Source organism: Emys orbicularis, chromosome 7 (genome assembly GCF_028017835.1).
Source record: "Emys orbicularis isolate rEmyOrb1 chromosome 7, rEmyOrb1.hap1, whole genome shotgun sequence".
Classification (NCBI taxonomy): domain Eukaryota; kingdom Metazoa; phylum Chordata; order Testudines; family Emydidae; genus Emys; species Emys orbicularis.
Window position 1 is genome coordinate 96,413,816 of NC_088689.1, and position 5,658 is coordinate 96,419,473.

Consider the following 5,658-nt stretch of genomic DNA (forward strand, 5'->3'; position numbering starts at 1 on the left):
GGCAGTACCTGTTGAAACAGCAACATGTTTATTGTACACATATCAGGGGAGACTTAAAAAAATCATTGGAGGATACCTATGCATTATAAAAATATAGCTGAGCAAGTTACATGCAGTATAGAGTGAGACAGAGGCCTTGGGCAGTTAGATATTGGCCGTAGTACTCATTGTTACACAGTGGATTTAAATGCAGGAAGTGACAGATTGTCCCAGAAAATTCAAGCTCATACATCCTGCAGTTTTAGTTTTAGAGTTCTGCTGAATATGGACTTCAGGGCTGGACCCTTTATACGAATATGAGTCATTCAACAAAGGTCCTAGAACATTCAATGCACTGCCATCTTGATTTCATCAAACTCTCTAGATCTAGAGTACAAGATTTTAGAACAGAAATCTTGCAAGAATGCTTTTTTTCCAGGAGAAGCTAATTAAATCATTGTGGCAGCACTGTTTCTGGATAGGAAACTTCATATTTACAATTTTAGATTACTTTGTATTTTTTCAAGAGACACCCATGAATGTGTGCAGTTATCTACAATAGCGTGTGTAATCACCATAATTAAGCATACAAATCAGGTGATGGGCCTCAAAACCTCAGGTTATTTTTGACATGTTGGCAATTATGGAAACCATATTTTGCGGGACACTGCTCCACTTAGAAGTCTGGTATCTGAGATCTTGACAACGTGGAGAAGGGCCTTTTGGTATAACCTAAGCTGTGAATTTAAACCGATAGTTATACCAGTATAAACTCCCATAGGGACACTTCAGGTATCTAAAAGGGTGTCAGGAGGAGGAGGGAGAAAACTTGTTCACTTAGCCTCTAAGGATAGAACAAGAAGCAATGGGCTTAAACTGCAGCAAGGGAGGTTTAGGTTGGACATTAGGAAAAAGTTCCTAACTGTCAGGGTGGTTAAACACTGGAATAAATTGCCTAGGGAGGTTGTGGAATCTCCATCTCTAGAGATATTTAAGAGTAGGTTAGATAAATGTCTATCCGGGATGGTCTAGACAGTATTTGGTCCTGACATGAGGGCAGGGGACTGGACTCGATGACCTCTCGAGGTCCCTTCCAGTCCTAGAATCTATGAGTCTATGAATCTTATCCTAGTGTCGGAGTATCCTTTTCCCATTTAGCTTACGTGTGCTAGGAAGTGGTTTAAATAAATAAGAAGGCACTTTTAAACAAGAAGAAGAGCATCCACAGAGGAGGTTATATCAGTAGAATAGGTAAAACTTTCCCATGCAGACAAGCCTGAGTACCAAATTCTGCAACAATGTTTTTAGGATTCAACAGCACTAAGCAAGCTGCCTCAAGGTACAGGAAATTTATTAAGAAGGTGTTGTGGGGGTGAGAAGGCTATGTGTTTGTAAGGCGTTAATTGCTTGTTTTTCCTTACCCACTGTTTAATTTATCCATATTTTTGTATAATTGTTTTTTTAAATTTCAAAAGACTTAAAACATCCTCACTGCGCATTTATCAAAATGTAGCACTGTCTGATTTCATGATGGAGTAAATCAGAAGTATCCCCAATGAAGACAATGGGCCTGGTTCTCATTTACACTAAAGCCACTTTACACTGCTCTGGCATTGTTAAGGGTTTTTAGAGTGGGCATAAGTTACATTTACACCCATTTTAAGGTCCCTTTAATGACAGAGCAGTGTAAAATGGCTTTAGTGCAAATGCAACCCCTGCAATCTCAAGGTGGCAGTGCTTTGTCTGGACTCATGGGAAAAAAAGGGTAGTAGATCCTTTAAGGGGGAAATGGGGAGGATTGGTAATTACCCATAAAAATATATTGGTTACGTCTGTTATTCAGTGACAATGGGGTAGACCTGCCAGATGAGGAGAGGAAGTATTTCTGGCCAACATGAGAGAGGAAATTACCATTCATCTGGGAACCGGGTTGGCGGAGAGGAGGCAGTCACGCTAATTGCTGGTGCCTATGTGTGGCAGGAGTCCAGTGCAGGTACTCATTCCATAGGTGGTCTGGGTCCCTGATAAACCAGAACTGGAAGTGGACCTAATGGGCAGGACCGGCTCCGGGGTTTTGGCCGCCCCAAGCAGCCAAACAAAAACAACAACAACAACAACAAAAAACGCGATTGCGATCTGCGGTGGCAATTCGGCAGAAGGTCCTTCGCTCCGAGCAGGAATGAGGGACCGTCCGCCGAATTGCCGCCGAACAGCTGGATGTGCCACCCCTCTCTGAAGTGGCCACCCCAAGCACCTACTTGGTAAGCTGGTGCCTGGAGCCGGCCCTGCTAATGGGGAAGCATCCCCTAAGGAAGCTAGGGAACAGAGATGGGGCTCCTAATGTCTGCTCCAGCAAGGAGACAACCTCTTTCCCCAGCCCCTTAACTCTCATACAAAGGGAGAGCAGTGGGGTGCCAGCAACGACCAGCTGTGGAGGGCTGATGGCAACCCTCTACCAGGTGGAAGTGATTAAGGAAGGAAATATTGCACGGATTACTGCCAGTTACTTCCCAGATGAGTTAATACAGTTGCAACCTACTTAAGCCACATCTTCTCTTTTTTTCTGTGTTTCCAGGACAATAAGAATCAGGCACAGTGTACCTTCATGTAAGTGAAAGCACCTTAACAAAGAGCCTTTAGAATCTTCAAGGATGCCAAGAAGTGCATTGCATTATAAGGAAGAAAAAAGTTAGTTACCTGTATCTGAAATGTTTTCTACGCTGACCCTTGACTTTGTTGTTTTAGCCGCAAATTCCTTCATTATATGGGTAGCTGACAGCTATATTTAGGTAGCCCAGCACTTTCCATTTTAAGAGTTGCTTGTGCCCTTTTTTCAGAAGCGCTAACATTTTCACTGTTTGCAATGGGTCTCTGGAATTCAGCAAGGGTAAAGCCCGCAGGCTAAAGAAATGCCTTTTATTTGTCTCATGAAATTCCATTCAGGTTCAGTTGAGTTATAAACTATTTTAAAAAATCACCCTCTCCCTTCTCACTTGCATTCCTCAGGAAAATTCTGGCAGCCTGCCAAAATTATAATTGAACACACAAACATTCTAAAGATCTAGGTCCATGCTACCCATCGTTTAAAGCAGCAGCATCACCACCACCACCACATGCTGTACTAGGAATGCCTGGGAGCTGCCAGCGCAGCTGTAGTGGCAGGACGGAGGGAAGGGGGAGAGAGCTGAGTCAAGCCAGGCTGGGCTCCACTGATCCAGCACAGGGCCAAGGCATCACATTTCCCACCCCCAGGGCATGACCTGGGGGCAAGAGTCCCCCAACCTCCCCATAGGGGAAGAGAGACAGACAGATTGGACTCCCCATGTTATCTCCTCTGGCCATCCCATTCTCCACTCTGGAGGTACCACTGTGGTGGGAGGAAGGAATGATTGTTGGACTGGGTCAGACTCTCCCCCATCACCCCTGGACCCAGAATATGGAGCCAGCCAACCACCTTACCCCTCCTCCTGCTGCCACCTACTACAATCAGTCCTGTAACGCAAGTGGCCAAAGTCTGCACTGCAGTGCTGATGGTCAGGGTTCACACCAGATGATGGTACATGTTGGCTGAATTGTACATAATATAATTTTATTTTTACTTTTTTCCTCTAACAAAAACAACACCCTTGGAAATTACATCCAAAAAACTGTTAAAAGAATGTGATTTAGTTGCTAAGTCAAGCACTTGAAAATTTGAAAATACCAGACTTATGGCTGCTCATACAGTCTTAACTATGCCCCTTCTGAGTATGCATTGTCCGGCGACGGCAGAGGAAAGACAGGAGAAAATGGACATGGTTTAATTAGGCTGCAACTTTATTCACTTAAAATATCCGGAGTATCCAGCAAGAAGTTGTACAGTGCAGCTGGTCATCATTTCCTTAATAATTTCCACCTAATTTTGAGGGCTGCTGTCAGCACTGTCCCTTCCCAACCTGATCCCAGGCATCCCATTGCTGGACCCCCACTGCCCTCCCCTCACATGAGGGTTAAGGGGGCTAGTAAAGGAGGGGAGTTGGCTCCTCATTGGACCAGATGTCAGAGCCCCAAACCCTTTTCCTCGGCTCCCTTAAGGACTGCATTCCTCTAAATCCCCTTCCAATCCATTTGCTCCAATAACCATAGCCTTTCCATAACGAGTACCTGCACTGGATATTTGCCCCAAATATTACATAGTACGTTGCAATATTGTAACCTAACCCCATATCCCACCCTACCGGGTCCCAAACCTGCTGTGGGAAGGTGGGAAAAAAAACACCCTATCTTGGCCAATCTGGCAGTGAGGGAAAAATTCCTTTCCAGCCCCCAAAGAAAAGGGCAACTAGCATAATGGCCACAATGGATCAAGAAGAAACCCGGTCCTTATTCAGATTCCATGGGTGGCAGGATGGATGCTGCCAGACCAATCTCGGTGAAAGAAGGCTTCTCCAGACTGTCCAGGGTATAAATACCCACCCTACTCTTCCAGTCAGCTAGAAGTGTAGTTACTCCACACACCTGGTCCAGTCACTTCCTGCTTCATCAGATAAATTTTCCCTTTTCCTCCTTCTCTGGTACCAGTTGCAAAGGAAGCCCAAAAATAGGCAACAACCCCTTTTCTTCCTGCCAGCCAGACAAGGACCCACTGCATACAGCTGTGGTGAGCCCATAACGATCCAGTTTTAACTACACGATCACATACTGTTTTTTCCACAGGACCTTTGCCTTACTCAGTGCACAGAATGGAAGAACAAGGGGTTAGAATTAAGGCTGCAGGGGCAACCATAAATCTGGCATTTCTACCTTTCAAATGCTGGACTTCACAACCTACAAAATTTTCTTTTAACCTAGTGTTTTGATACTTAATTGCCAGAGACAAAATAAATGTGTGTGTCAAATGCTAATGACAATCTGATCACTTTATTCTTGTGCCTTTACTAAATACATTAAATTAATTTTTTAAATATTATTTCCGTTAGTAAGTCTTAAATGACTCCAATCCTAAGTCTTAGTTCTTCAACACATTTTGATTCTTTAGAACTCTTTTGTTCATAGTCCATAATGGGAATATCTAGCTGTGATGCAGGCACTGAAACTGCTCGTCACAACAGGAGATCTTACTATTAGAGCTATTTAACCATAAGCTAGAAGGCTACTTAACTCAAGCTACTGATTCACACAATGATTTCTGCTGCAGCCGCTTGAACGATACATTTAACGATTAAAATAATTCTCTTGAGATGTTGGATAAATGGCACAAATTTCCATACAAAAATAGTTTCTAAACTTGTCCATATACAAAAGGAGAATGGAAAACAAACAGTGTATTTTCCAGATGCACGCTACAGGGACACTGTCAAGTTAATCATATTTGTGAAAGTTTTCTGTCTGAAAATTTGTACTTGCTTTTGTTACAATTAACATATGAAAGTACAGTAACTGAATGAGGTTAAAGGAAAATATGTTTTTTTTGTTTGTTTGAGGGGAGTGCATAACAGTACTTTGTGTATGCACATTTACCATACATTCAATTTTGTGTTGATCGTTTATATAATACGGTAAAATAAATTAATAAAAAACAAAGATGTGGTGGTAAAACCGCAAAAATTGGCAGAAGGAAAAGATGTGTTTTCCAAAACTATTTCATATTTGTTTAAGAATTAACTTCAGTTAAGTTTGAGGGGATCTCTTTTATTTTAA